General features: G+C 41.5%; 1 protein-coding gene across 1 annotated transcript in view; it reads left to right on the plus strand.

Annotated features, from left to right (window-relative positions):
* LOC149161942 (cytosolic endo-beta-N-acetylglucosaminidase 1-like) overlaps nucleotides 1-24,336 on the plus strand; it is a 210,865-nt gene that overhangs the window by 71,928 nt on the left and 114,601 nt on the right. The gene's annotated exons all lie outside the window — the stretch shown is intronic.

Consider the following 24,336-nt stretch of genomic DNA (forward strand, 5'->3'; position numbering starts at 1 on the left):
TGAATTTCAACCTTAGGGCTGTTAGCACAAGTATAACTGCACAGTGAACATTCCAGTTCTTTTCCACAAAGATACGCTGCCCAGAAATGAAGATAGTGGCCCAGCTTTCAAGAATGTTACCCACATACTCACTCAGCCATATGCTGCAATCTGAATATAAGAAATCTTTCTTCAGAAATAAGAGGGAGTACTTGACACGCTGAGAAAATAGTATAAGCCCGTGTTGAAGAAATAGCACGCCCAGAAAAAAAGAGATGCAACTTGTTTTTGCAGAGGAAACCCCCACGAACTGATATTATTTGAGAACTCAGTCCAAGGTAGAAAGATAATCAGAGACAGCGTGAGGAAATATGTTATGGGAGAGAACACCTTCCTCGCTAAGAGGGAGTGTTAGTTTTTGTAGCATCAGACGTGTGTTATAGTCTCGACTTTGGTCAGAGAGGTTAAGAAACACAAGATCTCCAGAACCCAGAAAAAGTTTCGGGAGAAAACACAGAAACAATTCAATTAAATTAATTGATCGATAATTAAAAAATGCCAAGTCTAACTTAGGAAAATAGATTAATTGAAAGGAATTTATTGAGAAATGTGAGAATGCTCTAAAAACTCACACGGATTGAATTTGAGATGATCTTAGCTGTTGATGGAGATCTAATCATAGCCGTTGGTTCACCAATGAGAGATTATAAGAGCAGGACCATGGGTTGGAGATAGATATATTGAGTTAGTCGGTGATCTAGGTAGACTGAATTTCCCAGAGTGCAGAGATTCAAACCGGAAGAGAATTCGACCTAGAGATTAGTAGCAAAGGCAGAGGAGCAACAACAGAGATTCTAGTGGAGGTTTACAGTGCCGGAAGAGTCAGCTAGAGGAGGTCAAGTTATTCCACAAGAGGCTGTGCGGGGGCTTGTGTAGAGCCTCAAGAAGGCAGTTCGATTCAGCTAGAGGGAAGATTGATTTAGGTGCTGAAGGCTGGAATAATTTCCAGAGGGCCAGAGAATCTCTTCCAAAGGTAGCAACAGGGAAGACGTCTTGATCATAGGCAGATTCAGGGAGTGCGAGTTATAGGCTACGCAGAGGCCTGCGCACGGGTCTTGGATAACTAGTTCAAGTGGCTAGATTGTTGTTGGATTGCTTGTGGAGAAGGGAAAAATTCCCTTCATAATTTTGCCAATGATTTTTTTGGAGAGGATTGCCAGTAGGCATCCAAATTTGTACTTTGAGATTTTGTTGCTAAAGAATAATAATAAAACCGTTATCTGCTGTACCAGTTTTCCCACATTTTTTTATTTTTATTTTTATTTTTTTTATTTTTTATTTTTTTTCTTCTGTGGATATTTGTCCCAAAATAATGGTGCCATTTTTATTGTGTGTGTGCTCTATATCTCTCAATTCTAGTTTTTATTTTCTGCTATAATTTTATTGTGAAGAAATTTCAGTGTGGTTTATTCGTTATTTTTTTGTAACAAAATAAACTGCATAATTAATCAATTAGAAGAATAAATTCCAGTTGCTACATTTCAAAGAATTTTCACACATATTGTCATGGATCTTGAGATAGTGTGGATGAATTTCTATGTATAGCGCCACAACTTATCATGATGTATCAAACTCCAAACAAGATTTAAGGTGCGACAACATAGATAATTCAAGTTAGCAAAAATAACATAGGCTAGTGTTATTGATGTTTTTGCAACATCAAGTGGACATTATCCCATGGGGGCATGTTGATTTGACTAGGGGAGAATGATACATTCACCCATGGGGCCATGTCGTGAGCTCTCTAGGGTTGATGTCATGCAATAGATATGCTCCAAATGGCATCTCCAAGGTTTATGAGGTGTCCAGGGTGTTGTAGAAGCATGTCAAATCTATAATTTGAGGGTTAGCCCTCAAATTCACTTTGTTGCCTCATGTGGGTTTCCAAGATCTAGTTGGGCACCACTAAGTGGTCTCCATGGGTCTCCAATTGCTCAAAGTGGCTTCCTCTTCTCCAGCGTTAAGGGATTCTTAGGTGCAACAAACCCTTCCTAGTATCTCATGGTGAGACCATCCTCATCTGGACTCTGAATCAACTACTATCCATTAATTGGTATCAAGGTTGACCTGGGGGCAAGTTGGGTCTGGGTATGTCATCTTGAAGAATCATAAAAAATGGTACAAAGTGATCCAATTTCTTGGGTGTAGGAGGTGTCTTGGAACCTATGTTGCACGAAACATCTAGGAACCTGGTGTTTCGGGCCATACTGGTACCTGAAATGCCAAAACACGGCCAAAATTCGATTGAAACGATAGGTGCCACACCGTATGGCATCCCCCGATTTGGGGATGCCATACGGTACAAGACTCAGTGTTTCTGTCGCGTTTCGACCCTTTTCCATGACATGTTGGCCTCTTTTAAGGCGTTTTGTGGATCCCGCACGTGGCCAACCTGTTTGTGGGGCCCAATTTCTTGCTAAACTTGACTTAAAAGATCAATTATTTGCTGGAACATAATTTTCTAAAAGAAGTTTTTATTATAAAAAAAAATTTGTGAATAAAAAAGAAACATCTAAAAACCCAACAACCAGTTCCTTTCTATAAAAAAGCACTTGCTTCACTCATTTCTCACACATTTTACAACTACAGGAGCTTCCTACAGTGGCAGTGAGTGTTTTATTTTTTACTTGGAGTGTTGGGATCAAGCTTTGGCGTCATTGTCAGCAAGAGGACAATTGTGGGCAACATAGGTTTTTTGTGAGTGTTATTTATTTATTTATTTTGTAACTTGCATGACTTTTCAAAGTGCTGTTTTTTCTTCCCAAGAGTTTTTTTTTTTTTGGTTTTTCAGCAATGAGGGTTTTTTAAGTGTTGGTTTTTTAGTAGATTTATTAATTTTATTTGTTGTTTTTTGCAGCAGCCATGTTTTTTTTTTACTTTTCTGAGTAAATATATTAATTTTATTTACTGATTTTTGCAACAACTAGGTTTTTTTTTTTTTTTGCAATAGGCATGGTTTCAAAAAGTGCTGCTTCTAGTTCCCTTCAAGTTGCTCAAGCAACCAGGGAATGAGAATACTACCCTCTTGTTGGAATTTCTAAGTCTATCTGTTAGAAATCCTTCATGCACTTTCTGATTTATTTCTGCCTACTTGTTCTGTTAATTAACAAGTTATTTACCATGTAAATACTGAAAATAAATACAAGTACATGCTCAACACATACAGATCATCAACTGAAGGAAAAACAAGCATACAAGTGACACCATTGTTTTTGGACTGATGTCCCCGGAAAAACCCAATGGGGGAAAACCAATGCAGCTATCTGAGGGTTTTATTATTAAGCAATTTCAGAATACAATCTGGGTGCCAGAAATGGCTCACCCAACAGAGAATGCCCTTGGTAGTAGTACCTCTCAGTCCCAGCTAAAACCCCGGATGAACAATCCCACAGCTCTCAGCTCCAATCTGCCCCACAAAATCTCCCAGCGCCAGCCTCTAGGGACTGCGTCAGCCTCTGGAGCCTCTGCGTCACCCACGCTGGCTCTCCTCAGGCACTGCGCAGCTCCTAGCTGCCTCTGCGTGGTCTCTAGCTGGCTCTGCGTCCCTCTCTCCCGGCTTTTGCGCTGATGCTCCCTATATCCTCTCTGCCTCTCCGCTTCTGTATTCACTGCCCTTCAACTGCAACTTTGATCACTTTTTCGATTTCCTCAGCAAGCCCTGCCCCAGAAAATTGAATTCTTGATCAACTCGGTGTATTATCCAAGTGACCCTCAAGCCTCCTCTTATACTTTTCTTGTTGACAATTCAACAACTGAGATTAAGTCCCTAATCAACAGCTAAGATTAGATCTGGCTTGATCCATGATGTTTGGACCATTCTAACTCAGTTTTATATTAATTCACATTAATATTTTATTTTCCCTGAGTTTAGACTTAGGGACTCCATTAAAAATATTAATTATTTTAATATCTCCCAAACTGGTTAGATTCTTCCCAAACCATTTATGGGTATTGGAGATCTCATGTGCTTTAGCATCTCCACCATTTTCCGTGGCTAGAGCACACCTGGTGCTACCCCAAATCAACACTCTGTAAAGACTGATATTAAATTTCAATCAGATTGACAGATTTCTTCTGTAAAATTTTATCAAATTAAATGCATCTGCGTACCTGATTCTTTGCGTAACTGATTCTCCCATCTGATGTTGATCACATTGCTCCAAGTTTTCTAGCTCCATTACCAAACCAACTGATTCCTCCCTGCCTATCTGGGATCAACCTCTGCGGTTCCCAGATCCAGAGAACTTCGAAATGGAAGTCCATTGGCCCCCATGCCCAAAACTCCAAGAACAGTTGAAGATTTTCCAATTTTCAATTTTCAGTTCCAAAATCCAGCCCCTGGCCTCATCCCTCAGACAGATTCATTTTTTCCTCTTCTCCGTATCTTCCCCCCCCGTCTCATGCTCCTTTTCCGACTTTAAGTATCATTTCATGGCAGTCACCGCTCCCTACATGGTGACACCTTACCTTATAACGTGTAATTCTATTTGACCAAAGCTACAAGAAATTTGACGAGTATTAGTTTACCTTCTGAATTTTTGTTAGTTTTCTTTAAATATCATTAGTTTATAATATTTATTTGATTTGATTTAAATTTCACATTTTAATAATTATTAATTTAATATTATGCGATATATAAATATATAACCATATTTATATTTAACTTAAATTTTACATTTACTTCATTTATAACTTAAATTTACTTTATACTTTTAAATTTATTATTAAAATTATTTAGGGTAATTTCTCCTTAATTAGAAGGCATTAAGCAATATATTTGGTGATGGGTGAGGGTGTAACTTTTATCTGAAGCAATGTCGATTTTCAACATTTATATTCAATTTAAATATATATATATATATATATATATATATATATATATATAATAGTGCAATACATGCAATACATGCATATGTAGCTATCATATGCAGGCATTGTATGCATGCTAATACTCTTGTGCTCTCTATTTTAAAGATGGGTCATTACACACTCCCTCTTAGCGAGCACTGTGTGCTCTAGTAATACTCACTGAGCATCACCCTGATCATTCGGCATCGGTTCCTGTGCTGATGCTAGACCTGCTGCCCATCATCTGCACTGTTGCATCATGTACTGCTACCCATGGCCCTGCCACTACCACTGTTGCATCGTACGACAACTCCCTCTCATCATGCTGCATTGTGCTGCCCATAGCACTGCCACTGCTAACTGCTGCAGTGCAACTCACTTACTGAGAAGTAAGTAACTGACCTCCCAACTCTGTCATCTCCATCAGGCTAGAAACAATCCTAATGCTGAAGCTCCCTCTGTCTCTGACAAGTGCTCCCTCTCTGAGCTCTGCACTACTACAACAACTCCATGCATCTCGCACTACTGCGTCACGCTGTCCTGGGACTCCAGCATTGTAGCTCCCTTTGTCGCTTCATCCGCATCCGTCTCTACCGACATTGCTAGTCCTACTACTCCTCTTCGGGCCTCTCGTAGCAAGGTATAATCCAAGAGGTTGGGTACCTCGAGGATCCTACCCCTCATTGCCTATAGTCCGTCTGACTACAACTCGATGTCTCCCCACTTCCTCTCATGTGGCGTATGAGCACTCATGGCACAACCATCATCTGTCTCCACTTCTTTCTTTGCCCTCAGTGGCACAGCCTTGGTCTCAAAAGCCTATCCCTTGCTTTTTTTCCTCGGACACTAGCTCGCATAGTGACCCTGTTCCCCACAATGGAAGCATTTGACCTTGGAGAGGTCCTTCTTCTTCCGTTTCTCCCGCTTTCCCTCAGATGCTAGGGCAGCATCCTCCTCTTCCTCCTTGATTTTGACCCCCTTGCCGCTGCTTTCTGCCTTGGTTAGCCTTCTAATATCTTCTTGGCGAAGAGCCGCCCATAGTTCCTCCCAATCTGGAAGGGTCGACCTGCCCAGTATGCTTTGGACAAATACCTCCCAATCCTCTGAGACTGCGTTCAATGTGGTCCTCACCATCAATTCCTGATTCGGTTTGGCCCTTATGGAAGTTAGCTGATCCCGGATCTCCTTCAATCGACCGAGGAAGGTGTCGATCTGTTCTCCCTTCTGCATCTAGTATGACTGCATCTGATTTTCTAGTAGCATCTTCCTCTTCACAGAAGTATGTTGATACAATTTCGTCAGGGCCTACCACATTGCATTTGCCTTTTCCTTTTCGGCAATATGTGGTACTACATGATCCTTGACCCCGTCAAGGATGATGCTCTTGGCCCTCGCCATTGCCTCCTCGTATTTGTTGTTGTCAGTCGGGTCAACTGGGATCACTATCGTTTTCAAGGCGAAGTGCTTGAGACGATTCCTGTCTAGAACGGACAAGATCCTGGCCTTCTAGACTACGAAGTTTGAGGCTCCGTCCAGTCTGTCTTGATCTCTTACCCCGTTCACTGCCATTTCACTGCTCCTCTTTCGACTCTTTCGAGTCTCTCTACTTCCCTCCTAGAAGTTCTTGGTGTGACTCCCTCTGAGCCTCGATTTCCCTCTTGGAAACCCCTCTGCCAATGTGGAGATGCCCCCACTTCGATCGTTAGTGCAACTGCACCACTAATTTGAATTTCTTGGCTAGAGATCCTCAGTAGCAACTCCCTCTTCCTTGGTCTTACCCTGTTAGGTACCCCACCAGCTTCACTTTGCAACTTACCCACAACCTCCTATGCTCCAACAAACTGAAGGTTAGAGCCTCTAGGCTCTGCGTAATCCTGACACCAGCAAAATCTGCACGTCTTGGCCACGGGCGTCAATCCTTCCTGATTGAGAAAGATGACTAGGCACTACGTAGGTCAGGTCTGCTCCTTTTTGCGACTGCGCTGATCCTCCTCCCAGCTCAAACTCGATGACGCAGGTACTGTGTCATCTCTTCCTTGCTGCTTCTCCGCTAGGAACAACTTCTGTCACTCGGGACAACTATTTCTGTTGTTGCTGCTCTGCTCGGCTGATGCCCTCAGTTCTCCTGTGATCTGCAACTTCGCTCGATACCATGTTGGAATTTCTAAGTCTAACTGTTAGAAATCCTTCATGTACTTTCTGATTTATTTATGCCTATTTGTTTTGTTAATTAACAAGTTATTTACCATGTAAATACCGAAAATAAATACAAGTACATCCTCAACACATACAGATCATCAATTGAAGGAAAAACAAGCACACAAGTGACACCGTTGTTTTTGGACTAATGTCCCCGGAAAAACCCAATGCGGGAAAACCGGTGCAACTATCTGAGGGTTTTATTATTAAGTAGTTTCAGAATACAAGCTGGGTGCTAGAAATGGCTCACCCAACAGAGAATGCCCTCAACAGTAGTACCTTTCAGTCGGAGACAGATATCTGGCTAAAACCCGGATGAACAATCCCACAACTCTCAGCTCCAATCTGCACCACGAAATCTCCCAGTGTCAGCCTCTCTGGCCCAACGTTAACCCAATTAGTTAAATTATGGTATGTTCTATGCTTAGAGCAGTTTACTTTTCTCTCTTATTATTATTCATAGATTAGCAATTACATGTGCATAAGTAAAGTGCAAATAGAACATTAAACGATCAACAAAAAACGAGCCAAGACACAATATGTGGCGGCTAGCCAGGGACAAACCCCACAATGTGTGGGGAAACCCTTTGATCAAATCTTCTTTTATCTTCAATAATTTAGCAGAGAGAAATAGTACAATAAATCTGATTTATATCAGCAGTAGCAAACCCTAGATCAGCAGCATCAGCATTAGCGACTTCATCATCAAAACTATGGCAGTCGATATCTTGCAAACCGACCATCGGATTGGCTTGATTCCACCACCAAAAAATGTGGCCTTCAGAGGAGGTCCAGATGGACCTACAACATAGTTCAGAAGAGGAGGTTTGATGGTCAACGCTGGTCAAAGTTTGGATCTGCAGTTGCAGCTTCATGTTCAACAGCTTCCTTCCATGTGTGAGAGAGAGTCTCTTTTTTGTGCAATAGAGAAGAGTCTCTTTTCTGCGTAGGAGAGAGAGAAATGTGATGAGATGAGTGAGTGCAAATGAGGAAAAGTCCTGTATTTATACACCACTGTTGATGTTTGAATAGATGCGACTGTTGGGCTTTTGAGCTTACATGAGTTGTAGGTCCGCTTGATAATAATTCCATAATCAAAATAAATTCATATCTCCATAAATACTTATCGGAATTGGATAATCTTTAGATCAATCCTACACCTCTCGACGAGAGGAATGTAATAAAAATATTATGAACCATGAATAAGATGACCCACATGAAGTTCGACCCTAGTTGCCAATTTTAACACTCCCTTTCAACTAGGGAGAACTTCATCTGCAATCTGTCTATCGGTCACTACTATTCATCCATCAAATGCATTGCCTTGTATAGCCTGACTGTTGCCCTGCTCTGCTCTATTCTGCCTGTTCTGCTTTGTCTTGTTCTGCCTTGTACTGATCTGTACTGCTCTGCTCTGCTTTGTTCTGATCTGCTCTGCTTTGTCCGAATTATGAAGAAGAAGAAATGATCAAGGATGTATCATACTGACTCAAAGTCAGTCTTAGAGTATGTACCACTGGTCCTAGACCAGTCTCAACCAACCCGAAGTCAGCGTCATAGTGAGTACAACTCCTACCACTGGTCCCAGATGAGTATCATCCTCCATTGACTCAAAGTCAGTCTTAGAGTGCGTACCACTGGTCCCAGACTAGTCTCAACCGACTCGAAGTTAATGTCATAGTAGGTACCACTCGTACCACTGGTCCCAGACCAGTATCGCAGTCCCAGAGAGTGTACCACTGGTCCCAGACCATCCTGAAGTCAGCGTCATAGTATGTACCACTCTCAGTAGTCCCAGACCAGTATTGCACTGACCAAAGGTCAGTCTCAGAGTATGTACCACTGGTCCCAGACCAGTCTCAACCGACTCGAAGTCAGCGTCATAGTGGGTACAACTCCTACCACTGGTCCCAGACAAGTATCATTGATCCCAGATCAATGAAGGTCATCCTAGTGTAGGGAGTATTGTAGATACAACGATGCATCCATCGGTACTACTATGGTCCCTAACTTCATTTCCCTGCTCGTTGATCAGATGAGGGGTACTTCCCATGAGTCCCTGACTGCATATGTGGGATGCCTTGACAAGAGAACTTAATCAATCCCGTCCTCACAGGAGAAATAATCATCTTGCTACACAATCGCTATGGAGAACACATCATCTAGGCCTCACAGGAGAACCAGTCATCCTGCTACATAGTCGTCATGGAGAACACATCATCCAGACCTCACAGGAGAACCAATCATTCTGCTACATAGTCGTCATGGAGAACACATCATCTAGACCTCACAGGAGAACCAATCATCCTGCTACATAGTCGTCATGGAGAACACATCATCCAGACCTCACAGGAGAACCAATCATCCTGCTGCATAGTCGCCACAGGGTGTACATGTACACCACCAGGGGATAGTGAACCACCCTGTGGTCATATGTCGCTCCAAGAAGTACCCTGCACCCCTTCGAGCTCCCAGAGCTCAATGCATCATATAGGACCCTCATTGGAGGGTCTTTGAACAACACCAAGTTGTTCTCGGAAAGTCAGGAATTTGACTTTCCCTGGGGGCCTTGTCAGAATGTTGGCGACTTGTTCATCTGTACCGATATGTTGGAGCCTTATAGCTCCCCATTGCACCATATCTCGAATATAGTGATACCTGATATCGATATGCTTGGAGCGATAATGAAATACGGGATTCTCTGACAAACAAATCTCACTCTGGTTGTCACATAGGATCACAGTGGTATCCAATGTAAATCCAAACAGCTCACTGAAGAGCTTTCACAACCAGACTGCCTCACAGGAGGCCATGCTAGCAGCAATATACTTTGCTTCGACGCTGCTCAAAGCCATCGACTTCTGCTTCCTGCTCATCCAGGATATCGAAGTAGATCCCAAGGAGAAGCAGCACCTGGAAGTGCTCTTACGGTCCACCACCCTGCTTGCCCAATCAACATTCGAATAATCATGCAGTTTCATATTTCCGGTAGTGTATCTCAATCCATGAGAGATTGTGCCTTGAAGACATCTCAGAAGATTCTTGACATCAATCCAGTGAGGCTCAACCAAATATGAGCTCACAATGCTAACTACAAAACATATGTTCGGATGGAGGTTCACCAAGAACATCAACGCAAATGAGTTTATGAAACTCAGAGGCATTTCCCAAATCTGGTCCAACATCACTACCATATAACTTCTTGAAAGTTAAGATCCTCGAGGTAGTCATAGGCTTGTAGTCCACCATACCTAATATTTCCAATATCTTCACCACATATTTTCCTTGAGATAGGAAAATTTCCCTTGGCTTCTACCACACTTCAAGTCCTTGGTCCCTCATTTCAAATTCAGAAGCCAACTCCCTCTTACATTTGTGAATGAGAGGGTCTACACCTATTAGAAAGAGGTCATCCACATACAACACCAGTATGAGAGGCCTGTCATCTTCAACCTTAAAATAAAGGTTAGGATCAGCTTCACTTCTAGTGAATCCCAGCTTCATCAAGTAGCTATTGATCCTCTCATACCATGCTCGAGGTGCTTGCTTCAGCCCATAAAGAGCTTTCTTCAACCTTCATACATGAGATTTTTGATCATAAATCTCAAATCCTTTGGGTTGCTCCATGTAGACCTCTTCTTTGATCAAACCATGCAAGAATACAGTCTTGACATCTATCTGATGTAGGTTCCATCCTTGTGAAGCCGCAAGGGCTATGATCGAGGAGATGGTCGTATATCTGGCAACAGGTGCAAATATCTCATCATATTCTATACCTTTCTTCTGAGAGAACCACAAGCAACAAAACGAGCCTTATACTTTATCGTACTTCCATCTGCTGCATGCTTTATCTTGTAAAGCCATTTTGAAGTGACAATTGTCTTGTCTTGGGGTCTGGGAACTACTTCCCAGACATCATTCTTCATAATAGACTCATATTCTTCGGTCATAGCATCCTTCCATACTTGATGCTTGACAACATCTGAGAATGATGAAGGCTCATTTTGTATGATCGTGCTCATGATAGTCAGGTATCCGTGATACTTGTTAGGTTTCTTACTTTCACAGAAGTTTCCTCAGGGTGCAACATGTCCTTCAACATCATCAAGTAGCCCCCTAAGCCATGAAGGCCTCTTCCTAGAAGAAGAAGGTTTAGGTGGATAAATAGGATTCATGGGTTCCTCCACATCAGGCATTGTTACATCATCTACCCATAGAAACTTCGGAAGTCTTTGATCATGGGGCATGGCATAGACAACTTCCACAATCATATGGTTCTTCCTTTCTGCCACACCATTCCGCTCAGGAGTATGTGGTGTAGTAGTCTCCCTCTTAATGCCAGCCTCAGATATGCCTGACTGAACCAACTGTAATATATCGGAGGTCTTGCTTTGGCTTGAGGGGAATGGTCCCCTTTTGAGCTTTCCTTCGGCACATCCTAGACATACACCTTCTTTCTCTACTTGGAATTCGGGCATCCCTGTCACCATTTGTCTTATATCGGGTAGAGCTTTATAATGAAGGTGGGCAAACCTCCAATGCCAAAGTTCGGACTGAAGAGATGTGTCATAAGACGTGACACCTAGCGGACTTCCATCGACTTGATATGATGAATCAACATGAAACCCAAGAGTAAAGGCATCTTTAACATTATTTTTCCATATACGTACCTTGCCATTGCTGAAGATTACCTTGTAGCCTTTGTCTTCCATTGTCGAGATGGACACAGGCTCTTTTTGAGGTCAAGAGCATTTAATACATCCTAGAATTTCTAGCCTTCTTGAATGGTTGTCCTCTTTCTTGATTCCCAACACTCCTCTTACCGTTGCTATTGAATTTGTCATTCCTTTGATTGCCATCAGAGGGATTTTGATCATTATCCCGGTGTGAGTCTTTTCTATTAGGGCACTCCCTTGCATAGTGACCTGCTTTATCACAGATGTAACATCGTCCTTTTCTTCCACCCTTACGTCTAGCCTTTCTTTTTGATTTAGTCTTGGAATTATTTCTTTTCTTAGCATGAGAAGAAAAGGCAGCAAGAGGACCTTTAGGCATGGGCATTTCTTGCTCTTCTACCCTTGTTTCTTCTTGGATGCATCTAGCCATTAATTCCTCGAAACCAGGAATTACATTATTGTTTAGAAGAGTAGGCCTGAACACGTACCTTTTGGATGGTATTCCTCCAAGAGTCGTGAGTGTCATTTCCCTATCAGTAATAGTCTCCCCAATAGATAGGAGATCGTTCCTAATTTCGGTGATCCTTAAGAAGTATGCTTGCATACTCTCATCTTTACCCTTCTTAATTTCCTTTAGCTTATTTCTAAGAAACAAAACTTGATTTGCATCATTAATTTTGAATAAACTCACCAGTCTATCGTAGATTTCCTTGGAGTTGTTCAAGTCAGAGATGTAGGCCACCAAGCGCTTGTCAATAGAGTCCTGGATGATCTTCTTTGCTTTGACTTCTTCGGTTTTCCATTTGTTTTTGGCAGCAGTGGATGCATTTGATGGAGGCTCAACGATATTGGCTCTCACATGGTCCAACACTCCTTGATCTTCTAGTGTTAGATCGATAGACATCTTCCATCCGTGATAGTCAGCTTTCTCACGGAGCTTGTCCTCGGCAGGAAAGAGTGTTGAGGACCCTATATTTCTTTTAGGATAGCCTTGCCAATCTTCTCTTCGGTGATTGCTCTTGCTCTTGTTCGAGCTTTGTCTTCACCTCAGCTCTGATACCATGTTAAATTATGGTATGTTCTATGCTTAGAGAAATTTACTTTTCTTTCTTATTATTATTCATAGATTAGCAATCACATATGCATAAGTAAAGTGTAGATAGAACATTAAACGATCAACAGAAAACAAGCCAAGACAAGAGACACAAGATGTGGTGGCTAGCCAGGGACAAACCCCACAATGTGTGGGGAAACCCTTTGATCAAATCTTCTTTTATCTTCAATAATTCAGCAGAGAGAAATAGTACAATAAATTTGATTTATATCAGTAGTAGCAAACCCTAGATCAGCAGCATTAGCACTAGCGGTTTCATCATCAAAACTAGGGCAGTCGATATCTCGCAAACCGACCGTTGGATCGGCTTGATTCCACCACCAAAAAATATGGCCTTCAGAGGAGGTCCAGATGGACCTACAACGCAGTTTAGAAGAGGAGGTTTGATGGTCAATACTGGTCAAAGTTTGGATCTGCAGTTGCAGCTTCAGGTTCAGCAGCTTCCTTCCACATGTGTGAGAGAGAGTCTCTTTTCTGCGCAGTAGAGAAGAGCCTCTTTTCTGTGCAGGAGAGAGAGAGAGAGAGATGTGATGAGATGAGTGAGTGCAAATGAGGAAAAGTCCTCCTATATTTATACACAACTGTTGATGTTTGAATAGATGTGACTGTTGGGCTTCTAAGCCTACATGAGTTGTAGGTCCGCTTGATAATAATTCCATTATCAAAATAAATTCATCTCCATAAATACTTATCGAAATCGGATGATCTTTAGATCAATCCTACACCTCTCGACGAGAGGAATCTAATAAAAATATTATCAGCCATGAATAAGATGACCCACATGAAGTTTGGCCCTAGTTTCCAATTTTAATAATAAAATGACCCACATGAAGTTGGGTGCTAGAAATGGCTCACCCAACAGAGAATGCTCTCAGCGGTAGTACCTTTCAGTTGGAAACAGATATTTCGGCTAAAACTCCGGATGAACAATCCCACAACTCTCAGCTCCAATCTGCCCCACAAAATTTCCCAGCGTCGGCCTCTAGGGACTGCGTCAGCCTCTTTGTCCCAACGTTAACCCAATGTCAGCTCAAATAGCCCTGTGTCAGCCTTTGGAGGCTCTGCGTCAGCCTCTGGAGCCTCTACGTCACCCACGCTGACTCTCCTTAGGCACTGCATAGCCTATGGTTGCCTCTGCGTGGTCTCTAGCTAGCTCTGCGTCCCTCTCTCTCGGCTTCTGCATTGATGCTCCTGGTACGCTCTCTACATCTCTGCTTCTGTATTCACTGCCCCTCAGCTGCAACTCTGATCACTCCTTCAATTTCCTCAACTAGCCCTGCCCCAGGAAATCGAATTCTTGATCAACTCAGTGTATTCTCCAAGTGACCCTCAAGCCTCCTCTTATACTTTTCTTGTTGACAATTCAACGGCCGAGATTAAGTCCCTAATCAATGGCTAAGATCAAGTCCCTAATCCATGTCTTTTGGACCATTCTAACTCAGTTTTATATTAATTTCTCATTAAAAATATTATTTATTTTAATATCTCCCAAACTGGTTAGATTCTGCCCAAACCATTTTTGGGTATTGGATATCTCATGTGCTTTAGCCTCTCCACCAATTTTCGTGGCTAGAGCACATCCAATGCTACCACAAATGAACACCTCTTTGACAATATGTGACCAAGATCAGACAAGTGGGTTCTTGGGGTACATCGGAATGAAGGTACAATTTGTGCAAAAATGAAAAAACATTCAAGGGCTCCTACACAAGAGTCAAGGCTCACATTTTGAATGAAGCCATAAATGGTGTTGAAGCTTATCCACAGACTTTAAATATGGAGGTGAGGGCTGCATATAAGAGAGAGCAAGATGCTGCTCAAAGGTTGAAGGATCAAAGAACCAAACTCAGTTCATGTACCAGTGACATTAGCACTCTTCGCTTGGGTGCTAACAATGAGCTAAGAGAAGGGAGAGAAGGTGATGAGACAAGAGTGGCAAGGACCAACTTTGCTTGTGGGATACGATTTAATGTGGTTCGGTCCCCATATTGGCAATATATGGCTAGAGCCATTAACACTACCCCTCAAGGTTTCAAGGGGCTTGTTGACCACTGGGCTGACACTTGATGATTATATTAAAGACTCCATGCCCAAGGATGATCCAGAGGACACTTGTACCATCAGATATCAATAGTCAACAAAGTTTTTTTAACTCTACTTCTATCTTCTCATCATCTTTCTTGTACCCAGATTCCACACCCCACGAGGAATTGTAATAAGTGACATTAGTATGATGAGTTTTGAGTCTGTAACAGGCCTAAGATGTTGGGACTCGATCAACAAACGAGTACACCTTGGAGTGTTTTTTTTTTATCTGGTTAATTATCCCTTCTTTTTTATAGACGGATAATTTTCTGGGTTTTTCACTCACTTTTTACCCCAAAGTTGAGGTGACTGTTTGAAGTTTGAGCCCCTAACACATCTTAGTGTTTAGAGTTGATGTATATTATTATACTAGATCACACAAAAAGTTTCGTGCAATTTGGTTAGGTCCAGGTAGTCATTTTTTAATTTTTTAGATTTCTCGCAGGGCAAAAATTGCAAATAAAATTGTATTTAAATTGTAATAAGTGTAGTGTAGAGAAGTTGTATGGGGTATGAGTAATCAAAATTACACTTCTCAACCTAAACTTTCTACTATGACACACTTTAAGGGGTTAATAATGTTTTTTGGACCCTCAAAACCCACATTTCCCAATTTTAGTGGAAATTGTGGCATTTAATTAGGGTAGAATTAAATAAAATAGAGAGAAATAAATTATTCCATGTGACATAATGACGTGGAAATGACTTGGAAATTATCCTAAGTCAAAGAGTTGAGTCAATGGACATGTGGAAGATGACTGGGCACATTGTATCATAAATACACCGTTATTTCATAAAATCGAATTTCCCAGAGATAATGCAGTAGTTGCACATGTGGAAAATCAAATTTATTGGAGGAGATCATGCACTGAAAGAATATTCTATGGTATATTTGGACTAAAGATTAGGTGGGGCCTCATCTCACAGTTATCTCAGGTTCTTCTACTCTTAGCACTCCACTCTTGAGGATTACGAGTTTCACTTGGCCAGACTACGAGTTGCACATGGAGGAATCATGCAGTTCCTGGGGACCTACACAGAGCTATCTGGGGATCATCTACATATGTGGCATCACTTAGTTCGAGTTTGCATTTGTTGACTAGAGTTATCACGGTACTTGGATTCACTCATGGATGAGTTTAGTATGCCATATATGGAATTCAATTTCCATGGAATTCGATTTTGCTCTGATGTCTCTATCTTCTCCACATCGAACTTGACTTATCTTTACTTGGGATTTGCTCCAAGTTTAATTCTCACATGCATTCTTCCTTGGGATTTGCTCCCAACTCTCTATATAATGAGACAGTATGCTCTCATATTGTATCATGTAAAGAGCTTTTGGGCTTAAGGAAACTTTGCCATTTTGTACTTGCATACTTTCTTAATACAATCAAGACTTTGGGGCTATCTAGCTGGTGTTCTCTTGGCGTTATGAGGTGATGTCCTTTCATATTACTGCTATTGTGTTTAATTTCTTTTGCATGTTGAATTAATATTAGTCTATGCTCCATCTTGCTTGGATTGATGTGTGTAAGCTATCTTACACATATCATTGATTTAGAGTAATATTTTAGGGATAAGCTTGTCAATTCATTTTAGGAGGAATGCTTGGTTTATTTTATTCATTATATTGTTGTTGATTTGGGGTAGCATCATATGTGCTCTAGCCACGAAAATTGGAGAGGCTAAAGCACATGAGATCTGCAAGAGCAAGAAATGGTTTGGGCAGATTTTAACTGGTTTGGGAGATATTAAAATAATTAATATTTTTAATGGAGTTCCTAAGTCTAAACTTAGGAAAAATAAAATATTAATGGGTATTAATATAAAATTGGGTTAGAAGGGTCCAAAAGTCATGGATCAAGCCAAATATAATCTTATTTGTTGATTAGAGATTTAATCTCGGTCGTTGATAGACCAACGAGAAAAGTATAAGAGGAGGCTTGAAGGTCAGTTGGAGAACACACCAAGATAGATCAAGAACTCAATTTTCTGGTGCAGGGTTTGCTGAGGAAATTTAGTGAGTGATCTGAGTGGGAGCTGAGGGGCAGTGAATACATAGTAGGGAGGCAGAGTTAGTACTAGGAGGATCAACGCAAAGCCAGCTAGAGGCCACGCAGAGACAGGCAGAGGCCACGCAGAGGCAGCCAGAGTTGCGCAGAGCCAGAGAAGGGCCATCGTGTGAGACGTAGAGGCTCCAGAGGCTGACGCAGAGCCCAGAGAGGTTGATGCTGGGCCAGAGAGGCTGACGTAGGGCCTAGAGGCAGCGCTGAGAGATTTTTCGTGGGACAGACTGGGAGTTGGAGAGCCGGATAGGGTGATGCAGTGCTTATTAGAGTGACACAGAGGAATAGAAGCTGCATTGTCGCTGTGGGATTGTTCATCTGGTGATTTAGTCGGAATATCTGTCTTTGACTGAGAGGTACTATTGCCAAGGGCATTCTCTGTTGGGTGAGCCATTTCTGGCACCCAAGTTGTATTCTGAAACTGCATAATAATAAAATCCTCTAAATAGCTGCACTGGTTTTCCCACATTGGATTTTTTCCTGGACATTAGTCCAAAAACAACGGTGTCACTTGTGTGCTTGTTTACTTTTAGTTGATGATGTGTATGTGTTGATACTATACTTGTATTTATTATCAGTATTTACATGGTAAATAACTTGTTAAGTAATTGAACAAGTAGGAAGAAATAAATCAGATAGTACAGGAAGAATTTCTAATGCGTTAAACTTAGAAATTCCAACATGGTATCAGAGCGTGGTTGTAGATCACAAGATAACTGAAGGCATCAGCCGATCAGAGCAGTAGCAGCAGAAACAACTGTCTCGAGTGACAAAAGTTGTTCCTAGCAGAAAACAACAAGGAAGGGGTTACGCAGAGAGCTTGCGTCATCAATTCGAGCCAAGAGGAGGATCAACATTGAGGTAGAGAGGAGCAGACTTGATGTACGCAGTGCCCAGTCATCTTTCTCAGTCATGAAGGATTGACGCTGTGGCTAGGAGGTGCAGATTTTGCTAGTGCCGGGATTGCGCAGAGCCTAGAGGTTCAGACCTTCAGATTGCTGAGGCATAGGAGGCTGTGGGTGAGTTGCGGAGCGAAGTTGGTGGGGTACTGTGGTCAAAACAGTACCTAACAGGGGAAGACCAAGGAGGAGGGAGTTGCTGCGGAGGATTTCTAGCCAAGAAATCCGGAACAGTGGTGCAGTTGAACAAATGATCGGAGTGGGGCATCTCGACATTGGCAAAGGGGTTTTCAGAAGGGAAATCGAGGCTCAGAGGGAGTCAAACCGAGAACTTCTAAACAGGAAGTTGAGAGACTCAACAGGAGTCGATTAGAGGACTTCCAGGAGGGAAGTAGAGAGACTCGAAAGAGTCGAAAGAGGAGCAGCGAAATGGCAGTGAATGGCCTGAGAGATCAGGATAGACTAGACGAAGCTTTCAACTTCGTAGTCTTGAAGGCTAGGATCTTGTCCATTCTAGATAGGTATCGCATCAAGCACTTCTCCTTGAAAACGATAGCAATCCTAGTTGACCCGGCTGAAAATGAGAAGTATGAAAAGGCAATGGCCAGGGCTAAGTGCATCATCCTTGACGGGGTCAAGGATCATGTGGTACCACATATTGCCAAGAAGGGTACGGAAAATGAGATGTGGGATGCCCTGAAGAAGTTGTATCAGCATACTTCAGTGCAGAGGAAAATGCTTCTAGAAAATTAGCTGCTGTCATACCAAATGCAAAGGGGAGAGAAGATAGATATCTTCCTCGGGCAATTGACAGAGATCTGGGACCATCTGACTTCCATAGGGGCCACGCCGGATGAGGAGATGTTGGTGAGGACTGCGCTGAACGTAGTCTCAGAGGACTAGGAGATATTTGTCTAGAGCTCACTGGGCAGGTCGAATCTTCCGGATTGGGAGGAACTGTGGGTGGCTCTTTGTCAAGAAGAGATCAAACGGCTAACCAATGCAGGGAGTAGTGGTAAGGGGATCAGAATCAAGAAAGAGGAAGAGGAGGATGCTGCTCTAGCATCTACGGGAAAGCAGAAGAAACGAAAGAAGAAGGACCTCTCCAAGGTCAAGTGCTTCTACTGTGGGGAACTGGGTCACTATGCAAACTAGTGTCCAAGGAAAGAGCAAGGGAGAGGCTTTTGAGAGCAAGGCAGTGCCAGCGAGGGTGGAGAAAGAAGTGGAGACAGACGACGACTGTGCTATGAGTGCTCATGCGCCACTTGAGAGGAAGTGGGGAAACATCAAGCACTAGTCAGATGGACTACAGGCGGGAAGGGGTAGGATCTTCGAGGTACCCAACCTATTGGATTATACCTTGCTACGGGAGCCCCGAAGAGGAGTAGCAAGTTTGGCAGATGTCGGTAGAGATGGATGCGGATGGAGCGACAGAGTGTGCTACGGTGCAGGAGTCCCTAGATAGCCTGAGACAACAGTGTGAGATGCATGGAATTGTTGTAGCAGCGCAGAGGTCAGTAGAGGGAGCACTTGTCAGCGACAAAGGGAGCTTCAACATCAAGAGTGTTTCTAGTCTGACAGAGATGTCAGAGTTGGGAGGATTAGTTACTTATTTCTCAGTAACTGAGTTGCAGTGCAACAATTAGTAGTGGCAATGCTATGGGTAGCACGATGCAGCATGGTGAGACGGGATGCAGTGCAGATGCAGCAGTGGTAGTGGCAGGGCCATGGGCAACAACACCGATGCAGAAGGCGCTGCTATACAGATGCAGTAGTGGCAGTAGCAGGGCCATGGGTAGTAGTACAGGATGCAGCAGAACAAAGGATGTTGGGTGGGGAGGCCTAGCATCAGCACAGGGACTGATGCTGGGGTGATACTCAATGAGAAGTATTAATAGAGCACAATTCTTGCTAAGAGGGAGTGTTGATTTAGGGTAGTATCAGATGTGTTCTAGTCACGAAAATTGGTGAAGAGGCTAAAGCACATGAGATCTCTAAGACCCAGAAATGGTTTGGGCGATTCTAACTGGTTTGGGAGATATTAAAATAATTAATATTTTTAATGGAGTTCCTAAGTCTAAACTTAGACTTAGCAAAAATAAAATATTAATGGATATTAATATAAAACTAGGTTAGAATGGTCCAAAAGTCATGGATCAAGCCAAATGTAATCTTAGCCGTTGATTAGAGATTTAATCTCAGTTGTTGATGGACCAACGAAAAAAGTATAAGAGGAGGCTTGAGGGTCAGTTGGAGAACACACCAAGAGAGATGAAGAACTCGATTTTCTGGGGCAAGGTTTGCTGAGGAAATTGAGTGAGTGATCTGAGTTGCAGTTGAGGGGCAGTAAATACATAGCAGAGAGGCAGAGTTAGTATCAGAAGGATCAACGAAGAGCCAGCTAGAGGCTACACAGAGGCAGCCAGGAGCTGCATTGAACCAGAGAAGGGTTAGCGTGTGAGACGCAGAGGTTACAGAGGTTGACGCAGAGCCCAGAGAGGCTGACGTTGGGCCAAAGAGGTTGACGTTGGGCCAAAGAGGTTGACGTTGGGCCTAGAGGCAGTGTTGGGAGATTTTTTGTGGGACAGACTGAGAGTTGGAGAGTTGGATAGGATGTCATAGTGCCTATCAGAGTGACGCAGAGGAGCAGAAGCTGCATTATTGCTGTGGGATCATTCATCCGATGATTAAGCCGAAATATTTGTCTCTGACTGAGAGGTACTACTACCGAGGGCATTCTGTGTTGGGTGAGCCATTTCTGGAACCCAGGTTGTATTCTGAAACTGCATAATAATAAAACACTTTGAATCGCTGCACCGGTTTTCCCGCATTGGGTTTTTCCAGGAACATTAGTCTAAAAACAACAGTGTCACTTGTGTGCTTGTTTACTTTCAGTTGATGATCTGTATGTGTTGATACTTTACTTGTATTTATTTTCAGTATTTACATGGTAAATAACTTGTTAAGTAATTGAACAAGTAGGAAGAAATAAATCAGATAGTACAGGAAGAATTTCTAACGGGTTAAACTTAGAAATTCCAACAATTGCTCTAATCTTATGCAAACTAATACGTGTTCAAGTGTGTAGGAAAGATCTTTTGTATTGTGTGCAGGAATTCATCTGGAAGTGGAAGAAGTCTCAATTAGATCAACTCAATCCTAGAGTCACAATGATTCAAGACTCTACCATTTTTTTCGCTCCAAGTTTTCCATCCAACAAAGAGCAAAAGGGAGTTTTCTTAGTCTATAGCTACTTGATCACCCATTTAAAATTCAAAATACTTCTTTGATTCTATTTCTTTCAAAGTTATATCTCTTATTCAAGAGTCATTTCTAAAGCTAGGGAAGTATGGGGGTTCATTCCCATTACTTGAGCTAGTACTTTGTAAATTAAATTCTAAGTTTAGTTTTGTTTTTTTTAATTTCACACCGACAATTGGTATTTTTTTTGGGTTTTGCAACCCATAGGCTTGAGCATTGGGCAACAGGGAGCTTGAGGAGAAGCTTTGGAAAACTACCCACTTGTGTGTATGCAAGACCCCCTCACGCTATCCAAACACTGATTTCTAGGGACGCCATAAGCACTTGGGAGAGAGTTGCAAACACATCTAGTCCATAGGCCTTTTTGAGCCTTGTGAATCTCTTTTGGAGAGTTTTTTCCATCTTCAAGTTTGTTGTTGTTATATTTTTGGGGAGAGAGTCTAGCTTTGTTAGAGTCCCATCTTTGTAAAGATATCTCTCGTAGTGTGGGCTGCCCTCTTAGATGCATTTTTACCCGCTTTAAACGCTAATAAAAGATAAAAAATTTGTTGGAGGGAGCTTGGGATTTTTCCCATGGCATCCCCTTTACTCATTTAGATGAGGGATTCTTGTGGGTGGCCTAATCTTGCTTTTAATTTTTCTTAGCTTTTTAGCTTTTAATTCCATATTGTACATGCTTAAAATCAACACATTTCACTCCACATGCAAATTTTACTAATATTGTATTTAAATTCCCACATGCATATGCTTCCAAATTGAAAACTTGAGAAAATATGATGTTTTGTGTAAATACTTCATACTTTGGTAAGTTTTAATTGTTTCATAATTTCTTCAAATATATGTTTTACTATTTGGTCAATTTATGCTATATGTCATGAAAACTATAGGAGCGCTATCATTTATTTGAAACAATTGTAGATTAAAGAAATCTATTCCATTGTACTTGCTTATTTCCCATTCAATGGTGCAAACACATATGAGCTTATTTACATTATAGCCTCTCAAGTTTTTGCAAACTATTTCTATTTGAAGCATTTGCATGAACCATTAGTTTAATTTGGGGAATTAACACAATTTGCACTTCATCTTGGTATTTTAGTATAGGAAGGCCCCAAGCTTCACTAAAACTTACGTCCAACTTAAGTGGGTTGAATAGACTTTTAGGGACCCTCTACTTCTATTGACTCTTCATTGTGAGATCCAAATATTTGGGCGAGGATGAGGTTTGAGGACTAGAGTTCAATTATAACTTTGCTTTAACATTAATTAATAAAATAAACCAAGAACAACATTCCATCACATTTGATTTGTTTGCAAAGTTCTTAAATTTCTTGCTATTTTGATGGTTTAAAATCTCACATGCGAATCTTATTTCAAGAGGCACATTGGATGCAAACATCGTAATCTCTTTTAATTTTGCAACCAGTTTAATTTTCTTGTACTTGGAAACTGGCTTATCTTTTGGTTTAATTGCATATTGTTATGAATGATTGATTTCACTTTCAAGTACTATTATTTTGGGTTGCAAACTTAATTGCATCTTGGTCTAACGTTTGAGTTCTTTTTTGTATCTTTTTGAGCACCTTGTGGGGTTGAAGGCTTTTCTCACTACCTTGTAGGGTAGGTGTAGGCGGCAGGGTCAACATCTTTGGCGCCGTTGCCGGGGACAAACTTTCTTGTACCTGGGAAATTGACTAACCTTTTGGTTTTAGCATTTTTGAATTTTAGATTTAGATTGTTGCTCAAGTGGCGACTCCACTCAATCCAAATTTAGCAAGAGTCTCTACTAGGAGAAATTTAAGTTGTCTAGTTAGTCCCTCTCTTGATCCTGAAAGGGTTTTTAGAGAGAGGTTGAATAGACTTTCTCATAGTAGAGCTCTTACTAGTCTTGGGCAAGAGGCTATTTCTGATATTCATTTGCTTTTTTAAGAACAAGTAGAGCTTAACATCATGAATGTTCTTTTTGCTTCTTGTGACTTCACTAACATAAATGGCTATCCTCACAATATCCCTAACAAGGCTATTGAAAATTTGCCTTCCTTTCAAGGTAATAATGCCATTAGTGCTACATCACATGTGAAAAACTTTAATGTTTGTATCTTTAAATGGTGTAATACTGCTAACTATGAGGACGTGAAGATCAGACTTTTTGTTTTATATTTAGAAGAGGATGCTCTTGATTGGCTCATTGAGCAACTTGCTAACTCATATATCTCTTTACAGGCCATTCTAACTACATTTTTAGATAAGTTTGGAGAGAAGAAGGAAAATAGGCAGTTGATGAACGCCATTAGCAATATGAAGAAAAATGAGAACGAAACCATGGAGGAGTTTAACAAGAGATTCAATGGACTAGTAAAAAACATGCCTGCTACTATTAAACCTCCTGATGAATTTCTTTTATGCTCATATTTGGATGCTTTTGGTGTTGACACTGCTTATGAGTTGAGGAGGAAGGAGTCTGTGAATTTAGGTGTAGCTCAAATTGAAGCCTTAAAAATGGAAAAGGCTGGAAAGCAATCAGGAAAGTCTGAACTTCTTGGTTTCACTAGAGGGCCATCAAAACCTAATGATTCCAAAGGCAAGGCCAAGGAAGAGACTATGCATGTTCCTATTAAGGAGTTAACCCAACTCATCAAGAGTATGGAGGCAAATCACACCAGTCTATCCAAAATTGATTAGTGGCCATAGAAAGAAATCAAGGTGGGAGATTCCCAAATAGAGGAAATGATAGATGGTAAAAGGAAGTACCTCCCAATGACCATAGGCCACCTAATCCACTTGAGTCTACAAACTTAGTTGATGATTCCATGCCTTATTGTAGACCTTGTGATGACATACATGATGAACTCACTTGTCCTTATGCAATAAGGGTTCTAGAAGGAGATATGGTGGGAGCAAGTGAGCAAATCAATGTAGTTGGAAAAGAGCACCATTTGTACTTGGAAAATTGGATGGGAGTTATGGAGAGTAGTCAGAAGGTAAATAAAAAGTCTCCATCCTCCTATAGTGTAAATAATTTTGAAGATTTGGATAGGATCACTGAGTTATATGGAGAGAAGCCTTCATCAACTCAGATTTTAGAGATAGCCAAGGATAAGGAAAGGTGAAAGAATAAAGAAAGAAATAACAATAAAAATTTCACT

The sequence above is a fragment of the Pinus tabuliformis genome, chromosome 5_2, assembly GCF_031772625.1.
Source record: "Pinus tabuliformis cultivar Carrire ecotype Pingquan chromosome 5_2, CPIR1, whole genome shotgun sequence".
NCBI lineage: Eukaryota > Viridiplantae > Streptophyta > Pinopsida > Pinales > Pinaceae > Pinus > Pinus tabuliformis.